The sequence below is a fragment of the Dromiciops gliroides genome, chromosome 2 (assembly GCF_019393635.1).
Source record: "Dromiciops gliroides isolate mDroGli1 chromosome 2, mDroGli1.pri, whole genome shotgun sequence".
Classification (NCBI taxonomy): Eukaryota; Metazoa; Chordata; class Mammalia; order Microbiotheria; family Microbiotheriidae; genus Dromiciops; species Dromiciops gliroides.
This window is the reverse complement of record NC_057862.1, coordinates 605,634,318-605,644,263: the sequence shown is the minus strand read 5'-3', so window position 1 is coordinate 605,644,263 and position 9,946 is coordinate 605,634,318.

Genomic DNA, 9,946 nt, shown 5'->3' with positions numbered 1-9,946 from the left:
AAAATTTCCTATTCTTAAATCTTTTTTATAAATAGATGAGCAGAATATTTTATACTCTCTAAGGAAAAACAAAAAGCATTATCCAATTACTTTTTTTTTCTACATCTCTCAATTACACCCCCATGGGACAGTGGTAACAGGGAGAAAGATCTTGATTTGTCCAGTAATTTTTCAGTCGCATCTGACTCTTTGTGACCCCATTTGGGGTTTTCTTGACAGAGATACTGGAGTGGTTTGCCATTTCCTTGTCTAGATAATTTTACAGATGAGGAAACTGAGGCAAACACGGTTAAGTGACTTGCTCAGGGTCACAGAGCTAGTAAATGTCAGAGGCCAGATTTGAACTCACAGAGATGAGTCTTCCTGCCCCAAGTCGAGCATGCTTTCTACTTTGCCACCTAACTGTCCCCAGAAAGAAGATACTCTATTTATATCCTACACATTTCTCAAAAGTATTAGCGCCTGGATGCCAACATAGGTATTCTGATTACATGACTTTCACCCTGATGATGCCTTAAGAAGCAGCTAATGGTACAATGGATAGAGCCCTGGGTCTGGACTCAGAAACATCTTAGTTAAGATTTGGCATTAGACACTTACTAGCTGTGTGACCCTGGGGAATTAATTAAACTTCTTTCTGGACCAGTTTCTTCAGCTTTAAAACGTGGATAATAATAGCACCTGCCTGCTAGATTGTTGAGGTTAAAATGAGGTATTCATAAAGAGCTATGTAAATGCTGGCTGTATGGAATGGGGGTTGGGGATGGGAGAGGTTGATGGGGAAACCAGACAAAACTTCCTAGCTCTACCCACCTATTCCTTCATTCTGGCTTTCTCCTCTGCGTGCACATGCATGTGTGTGCACACACACACACACATGCAACTATCTGACTCATCTACTTCAAAGTCTATTCCTAAATTTCATGTTTATATTCAACCCCCAGTTATCTGATTATCTTCCCAATGGAGGAAATTTAGGATATTGATAATCCCAGATAGCATATAGGACAAATATTATTTCTATGTGTCCTTATAATTAATTGTGAATATATATGGGTTTGTTGGTCAATCACTGAATCAATCAACAGGTAGCTAATAAATGTTTTCTAATGTACCAGGAACTATGCTAAAACCTGGGGATTTAAAGAAAGACAAAAGCAGTTCCTGAGTTCAAGGTACTTCCATTTTAACAGGAGAGGCTGAGTTGATGGGAGGGCATCTCAGAGAGGCAGGTTCAAGTGGCTGAAGGTCTTTTGCAGAAAGTGGGATCTGAATTGAACCTTGAAAAAGGCAGAGAGGTTAAGAGGCTGAATTAAGGAGGGAAAACATTCCAGACATAGAATCCAACCAAGGCACAGGTAGGTACAAAGACTGGAGAGAAAATGTTGTTTTTGAAGAACTACAAGTAAATGGAATTGTGAAATGTATTGAAAGGAAAATATAAGGAGACTGGAAAGGTAGGAAAGGGGCCAAGTTGTGAAGAGTCTGAAATATCAAATAGAGGACTTTATATATAATAGGGAACCACTGGAAAACACTGCATGCAGTGAGAGATAACGTGGTAGATCTATACTTGAAGGAAATTACTTTGGCCCGTGTTTAGAAAAGTAGATTGGAGTGGCAGAAGATATGATGCAGGCTAGTGGAAAGTGAGGAGGACCTGAACAAGGGTAGCTGTGTGAGTGGAAAAATAGGGATGTTGTGAAGGTAGAAATATCAAGAATTGCCAAGTGATGGGATATGTGGAGTGAGGGAGAGTGAGGACTATAGGAAGATACCTAAGTATTGAAATTCTGTGACTGGGAAGATGGTGGTGCCTTCAGGAGTAATAAGAAAGTTTGGAACAGAGGAGGGTTTGAGTAGGAAATTAATGAATTACATTTTGGAGTGTAGCCTGTGAAGGAGCAATGACCTGGGAAAGAACTAAGAGGTGGAGGGAATGGAGATCATGGTGAGGGTGAAGAACAGGATCGGTGTCAAAAAGCAAAGGGAAAGATGGGGTGATAAAAGATTATGATATGATAAAGGAATTTTGGAGGTCATGAACACAGGAGTGGACCATTGGCCGGTGATGGCAAGATGCAGGAAGGGTATGACAACTTCTTTGTGTAGCTGAAGTGGAGCAGAGGAGTAAGTTAAGGGAACAGAGTAGATTGATGTCAATGTGTATGCTGAAGGCTAGTCTAAGGACATGAGTTGAGTTGGGGAGAAAAAATTAAGCAGGCACTGAACTCACTGAAAAAAAGGAAAAAGAGGGCAGCTAGGTGGAGCAGTGGATAAAGCACTGGCCCTGGACTCAGGAGGACCTGAGTTCAAATCTGACCTCAGACACTTGACACTAGCTGTGTGACCTTGGGCAAGTCACTTAACCCCCATTGCCCTGCAAAAAAAAAAAAAAAGAAAGAAAGAAAAGAAAAGAAAGAGGAGAAAGAGTGAGCTGGGTATTGGTAGATTATAGCCCTTATGATCTGAATTGGGTGACAAATTTACATAGCATGAAGTTCAAAGGGGGAGAGGTTGTTGAGGCATCATGTAGAGGGAGATTCTAACAGTGAAGACAGATAGCAAGGGTTATTCTGACTTACCTTCCATAACCAGTGAGTCAAGGGGTAGGAGAAAAAGTGTATCCAGTACTGGAAAGGCCAGACATGTAGTGTGATCAGGAAGGATCCAGGTCTCAAAGAGAGCCCCAAATGAAAGGAGTAAGAAAGAAAAATGTTTTCGAGAAGATTAAGTGTGTTAATTATGGAGCAGTCCTTCCAGAAGGCACAGTGAAAGGGGTGGGAAGATGTGGAGCAGGATCTTGGCAGGGGATAGGGTTGAAACTGTTGGGAATAAGGGAGTGGGAGTGGGAGAATGGGATTTATTCTTCAGCAGCCCAGTGGTTAATTACTACTGGAATAGGGATAGAGGGTAGGAAAGAGGAGGGTGCAAATCACCGAGGAATGAGGAATGAGTCCAGGAAGAGTATCAATGGATAGAGAGAAGTCCATTGAGGAACACAGATGTTTAGATGAATGGTTCAAGGTTGTCCCTCAATGACTGAGCTAATTGAAGATTGTGATAAAATAATGGAATTTGGCAGACACCCAGGAGTCCCACCTGATTGATTTAGTATTGTTTGAGAAACTGACTAGGTACGTACTTGGGATGATTAGATATAGGCCACACCTGGCCTGCCCTGACTGACATATACTGCTGATGTCAGCAGGGGGACCACTCTCTCAGCCATACAGAAGGACCTCCCTTTTGGGGGAGGGAGAGAAAAGGTAGAAGAGAATGCTGAGGCTGGGAGCTCTCTCTTTCCTGTTGGGGAGCTTCTGAAAGCAGACTGGAGAAGGGCTGCACAGCTGACTCCCATAGAAACTACAGGCCCCAGGTGGTGAGTTAATAGAAACGAGGCCCGCTCTTTGAATTAGCTGAGCTAGAAGCAAGTTTGGGGATTGAGTCAGTCTTTGCTAGAGCCAGGGAGCTTATCCATTTTTCTTTTCCCTTATTCCCTTGTCCCTGGCTTTATTAACTTCACCTTTGTTGTATATTTTATTCCCATTAATAAAACCTGATTTGTTTGTGGAAAAGAAGCTGTTAATCTTCTTTCTTATTAGCCTGGGAGAAATAACTGAAAAAGGCAAGATGATGCTATGACCTGTGTGGAGAAAGCATGGTTAAGGGAACCTGGAAGCCCAGTCAGGAAGGAAGAGATGATGATAAGAGATGAATGAAGTGCTGAAGCTAAAATTGGGAGAGAGTCCTACCAGAAGCTGGTAGCTCAGGCCAGCATCCTCAGCATGAGTCTGATGGAGTTGGAACTGGGCTGGCAGAGTTAGTATGAGACCTTCCTCCACCAAAACAGATGGAAACTTTCCCCTTACTTAGTAAATGTCTTACAAAGTTAGTTGCCAGAGACTAAAAGCTATCAGAGGTGAAATTTGAACCCAGGGGTCCAGGCTTCAAGAAAAGTGGGCCATGGTCTCGGGCTGCCTCTCATCATTGGGCTGGTTTGAGGTTTGTTGTTGGGTTTGTTGTTGGGTTTTTTGTTTGTTTTGAGCGGGGGGGGGGGGGTAGTGTGTCCTGTTGTGTAGCATCAGCTGACTTTCTTAAGAAAAAAGTAGCCAGGGGGCAGCTAGGTGGTGAAGTGGATTAAGCACTGGCTGTGGATTCAGGAGGACCTGAGTTCAAATCTGGCCTTAAACACTTGACATTTACTAGCTGTGTGACCTGGGCAAGTCACTTAACCCTCATTGCCCATCAAAACAAAAAACAAAAAAAGAAACAAGTAGTCAGTATTCTGGTAGCATTAACTCCATCTAATCCCAGTCCCAGCAGTGGTTTTTCCCCTCATTCTTTTCTGAAGGCCAGCAAGCACCATAGGATTGCAGTCTCTGAAGCAGGGAGGAGCCCCAGAGATCATCCAGGCCAATACACTCATCTGACAGATGAGAAACAAGTCTAAAGAGATTGATTGAAATGAATTGGGGGGCAGCTAGGTGGCGCAGTGGATAAAGCACCAGCACTGGATTTAGGAGGACCTGAGTTCAAATCCAGCCTCAGACAATTGACACTTACTAGCTGTGTGACCCTGGGCAAGTCACTTAACCCTCATTGCCCTGCAAAACAAACAAACAAACAAAACAAAAAAAGAAATGAATTGTTTGGAGTCACACAAGTAGCGAGTGGTCCAACTAGACTTTTCAGCTTGGGTCCTCTGCCTCCAAATTTGGTGTTCTTTCCATTCCATCGAGTGGCCTGGTGTTAGGGGACAGAGTTATGGGTCCTTCTCTGGACCCTGTCACTAACTCTCTGTGTGACTAGTCATTTCCCTTCTCAAGGGCTCAGTTTCCTCTTCTGTTAAATGAGATGGTTAGAATGAGAGGTCTTTAAACTCCTTTGAGATGACTTTAGAGACCTCATGTCCTAGCCTCCTTCAAAGGTTGAAAAGCCTGATCCCAGAATGCCTTTGGGAGCTGTGCTCATGGGCTCTGTCTGGCCCTGGGTCTGCTTCTCTGGGCATCCTGATCCTGCTGCTGCTGCCCTAAAGCTCAGCGGAGGAGGGGGAGAGTCTGGTTGGGGAGGAGAGAGCCTGAATGGGGTGGGGGTGGGGGCTGGAATAGCCGTGCCCTCCTGCATGTCTTCTGAGGCCTCTCAAACATCCCTGACTTGGTTCCAGCATCTCAATTAGTGGAAGAATGTGCCCAGGGCCAGGGGACAGAGAGCCCATTCAGCCCAGTAGGAAGTCCAGGAGGGCTTCCAGGAAGGATAGGACTGGGAAGCCTGGCCAGCAGTGGAGAGCTTCCTCTAAGATGCTGGGGAAAGAGAAGCAGGACCCGTGTCCAAGTGGCTATTGGGTACAATGGGCTTTTGCTTCAGCTCAGGGCAAGGGCCCTCCTCTGCTGCCCTGTCACAAGCCCAGAGTCGGCCTGAAGGTCTGATCCCCAAAGTTACAGGTTCTACATCCCATCCTCCCCCCTCTGCCTTCCACCCTCATAGCAGTTGGAATGGCTGCCAGCAAAAGGGGAGATGGTGAGGGGAGGCTGGGAGCTGAGAGCTTTGGAGCCCCACACAATGGGCCATTCCCAGTCAAAGAAGGCTTTTATTCAGTCAGGCAGCTTCACACCCAGATGCCTGCGAGGATGGCAGGCTGGAGCCCAACCTTTGAAATTTCACTCAAAGTGAACCCAAGGGAGCTTTTCCTCCTTACAGGCCCTGGGTCTACCTTTTATTTTTCTTTTATCACTAGCACTTAGCACAGTGCCTAGCAGATAGTGTTTAGTGATTGCTTGTTGACTGACTGACTGGGAGTGCCCCAGATCTTTTCAGGAAAGCTAACTGCCTCTTTTCCTCCCCCAACTCCTATGCATCAAGTCACACACCATGGAGATGAGCCCGGCCTGCTTCAGATACTCTGTACACGAGCAGACAAAGCCCTTACTTTCTTCAGTGCGTGTCAATTCAACTCGATGAGAAACAAGTGCCAGGGAAGAATTAGAGGATACAGACCTAGGGCTGTCCTGTCTGCCAACCATGGCAGAATGTTAGCTGCTGCTCATCCCTTTCTCTTCAGCCACTTGCAGGCCCAGTTTTCAATATCTGGCCAGGCCCCAAATCAGTACCTGCTTCCTAAAACCTTAGTCCTTCCTGCTATGGTCCCTTCTGATGTTAATGCAAAAAAGAAACTCAAGTCGAGCCCCACCCATCCCCTTTCCCAAAGGGCTGAGACCTGAGGAAGTTTCTTTGGGGGGGAGGTAGGGATGGGGGGGCGGGCAGGGAGGATGTGCTGGTAAATATTTAACAATCAACCCTCCAGAAAAGTTTAATTTACATTCTTAACATTTTCTTCCTCACTTTCTTAAGTCTAGATCAGTGGTGGGGGCAGTTAGGTGGCACAGTGGATAAAATACTTGCCCTGGATTCAGGAGGACCTGAGTTCAAATTTGGCCTCAGACACTTAACACTTACTAGCTGTGTGACCCTGGGCAAGTCACTTAACCCTCATTGCCCCCCCCCAAAAAAAAAGTCTAGACCAGTGCTATCAAACTTAAATAGAAACAGCAGCTGCTAAACCATACCTAAGGATCCCAAGAGGCTATGTATTGAGTTAATTTTCAAATGCAATGTTTATCTGTGTTTTATCGCATTTTTATTTATTTTGGTAAATATTTCCCAATTACATTTTAATGAGGTTGGGTGCACTCTTGCAAGTGTCATTTGATTAACAGAACAATAAACCAAGCCCTAATTTGTAGTATTTGATAATTTCCAAGGTATAAATGTTCCCTATGACAATTAATTGTACAAGCTGAGGCCAGCATACCTCTGTTTGTATCCATTCCCCCCACTCCTTTAGGCCAAAGGTGTTTTCCCTCAGGCTGCTGTATGTAGGAGGACAGGTGGCTGGGAGGAAATGGGATGATAGGAGTACTTTATAAAGGATGCCTGGCTGGCCTCCTCCCTCCTGTTGCTGGTTGGAGCTGAGTGTCCTGGCAATGACTGGGTTGCCTGGGGCAGACAGTCAATCCCAAGGTCTTCCTCTTAGCCCCCCCCCCACTGCCTTTAGCTCCTATGTCTTCACAGAATCTCCATGGGGCAGAGGAAAGAGATACATGCCAGGGGTTGGGGAAGAGAAGAGAGGAGAAAGATGCTAGAGAGGTATTGTATGTGGAAATGTTTTATATGATTGCATATGTATAACCTATGTTTTATTGCTTACTGTCTCAGGGAGGGAGGGATAGAATTTGGAACTCAAAACTTTTTTTAAAAGCTAAAAAAATTATTTTAACATGTAACTGGGGAAAAATTAAATATATATGCATCCAAATAAATAAATAAATAGGTAAATAAATAGAATGTTCTATGTGTAATTGGGAAATATTTAATGAAATAATTTTTTGAAGAGAGGCATTGTATTCTAGTGGAAAGGGCCCAAGACCTAGAAGTCGAAGGTTTTTGTTCAACTCCTGATAATTCTCTGGATGACCTTGAATTTCCCTGGGCCTCAGTTACTTTAAATGTCAAATGCTTGGCCTGTCTCACAAGGTATAAATAAGGTGATAAATGGGACTAAGCTCTAGGGAGTTTATCACACTGTGGGACCTTCTTGAGAAGGGAATTGGTTTATTCTTTGTATATCCAGCACCTAACAAAATGACAATGACAATGATTTAGAAACACAACACCACCACCTTGCCAAACAGGTTCTCTCATTGGACATGATATCATAAGGTCATGGGATTTATAGCTGGAAGTGACCTTAGAGGTCATCTAGTCCATTTTACAGATAGGGAAACTGAGTTCCAGAGAGGTGATGTGTCTTGCCCAAATTTGAACCTGGCTTCTAAGAAAGGTGGACTCTTGCTAGAAGTTTAAGCCTCTCTTACTGTTCTCTTTGCCTCCTTTTTCATTGAAGACAACAGATTTGCCTTTCCTGGGGGAGCTGTGGGACCTGCTTCCTGTGAATATTACACTTTATATCTACTTTATGGCATTTTATGTGCTGTTGTTGTTGCTAAGTTGTTTCAGTTATGTCCAAGTGTTTGTGACCTAATTTGGGGATTTTTCTTGGCAAAGGTACTTGGAATGGTTTGCCATTTCCTTCTCCTGGTCATTTTACAGATGAGGAAACTGAGGCAAACAAGGTTAAATGACTTGCCCAGGGTCACACAGCTAGTAAGAGTCTGAGACTGGGGGCAGCTAGGTGGTGCAGTGGATAGAGCACCGGCCCTGGATTCAGGAGGACCTGAGTTCAAATCCAGCCTCAGACACTTAACACTTACTACCTGTGTGACCCTAAGCAAGTCACTTAACCCCAATTGCCTCACCAAAAAAAAAAAAAGTCTGAGACTGGATTTGAACTTATCTTCCAGATTCCAGATTGGGTGTTCTATCCACTGGACCACCTCACTGCTTCTAGTATTTGCCTTAGGTCACACAATGAATCAGGGGTAGAGCCAATACTTGAACCCAGGTCTCTTGAATAACAATCTTTCTAGAACAATGGTTCTTAACTTTCTTGTGTATTAGACCCTTCTGACAGTCTAGTGAAATTTATGCGCCCCTTCTCAGAATACAACAATGTTTGTTGCCTACATTCATAATTGAAGAACATGCTTACTGTTGGTCAGAGGCAATGAAACAAAAGATGCATTATTTTCTTTTCCCATTCTACTTCATAGATCTCCTGAAATCTCTCCAGAATTCCAGGGTAAAAATCCCTGTTCTGCTGTCTTGGTGTGAGTAGACTGCCTGCCATTACAAACAAGGGATTGCAAAGGAAGAACAGAATAAAGAATATTTGTTAGTCAGGAAATTGGGCTCTGCTTAGAAGCCATAATTCTTGGTCTGGCCATATGTCATCCGACATGGTAGCAAGGACTCCTACTTGCTCCCAGGGTCAGACTTGGGTCATAACCTTTAAAAATGCAGATCAGAGGGGCGGCTAGGTGGCACAGTGGATAGAGCACTGGCCCTGGAGTCAGGAGTACCTGAGTTCAAATCTGGCCTCAGACACTTAACACTTACTAGCTGTGTGACCCTGGGCAAGTCACTTAACCCAAATTGCCTCACTAAAAAAAAAAATGCAGATCAGGGAGGTGCCAAGTTTTTCTCAGAGCTGAGTAACTGCACAATATGTTATCAACTGCTGCAGCTGTGATGCAAGGAAGAGGGGAAGGTCTAAGGACCCAACCACCCAAGACCCCAAGGTGGAATCAAACCTTCAGAGGAGGGAAGGTCCTCTTATCAGGAAAGTCAGAGATTATAGAACCAACAGTGTCTCCTAGGCCAAGGAAAGGATGGGCTGATGGCTCAAGAAAGATAGACTGATTAGAACCCTCCAATAGCATAGTTGTAGAGACCTTTGAGCACAGGGTTACCTAGTCCAATCCTTTCACTGTACAGATAAGGAAACTGAGGCCTAGAAGAATCAAGTGACTTGTTCCAGAAAGTGTTTAAACTTGGGACTCCAGGTTCAACTTTCTAAGTCCCTACTCTAGCAAGCTGCCTCCCTCCATGGTGTAGTCCAGTCAAACTCATATAAAAATGGCGGCCACTAAATTGTACATAAGGATCCCTCTTGGCTTCATATTGACTTAGAAAACAACATCTTAACATTATCTACATTCCATTGTATTTCCATTGATATTTTTCCTAATTATATTTTTAATCTAGCTCAGACAGCACTCCAGGATGTTGCTAGCCACAGTGGGCCGAGTGAATGACCCCTGATCCAAATTTCACAGATGAGGAAATGGTGTGGGAGCTAATGGCACAGAGGTAAGAGTATTGAATTTGGACTCAAAAGACCTGGGTTGGATTCCTGCCTCTGCCTCCCACTTCCAGTGTCTCTATAGGTAAGTTGTTTACTCTTTATTAGCCTCAGTTTCCTCAACTGTAAAATGAGGGGGTTGGACCAGATGGTCCCCACCTCCCTGAAAATTCTGCACCAGACAAA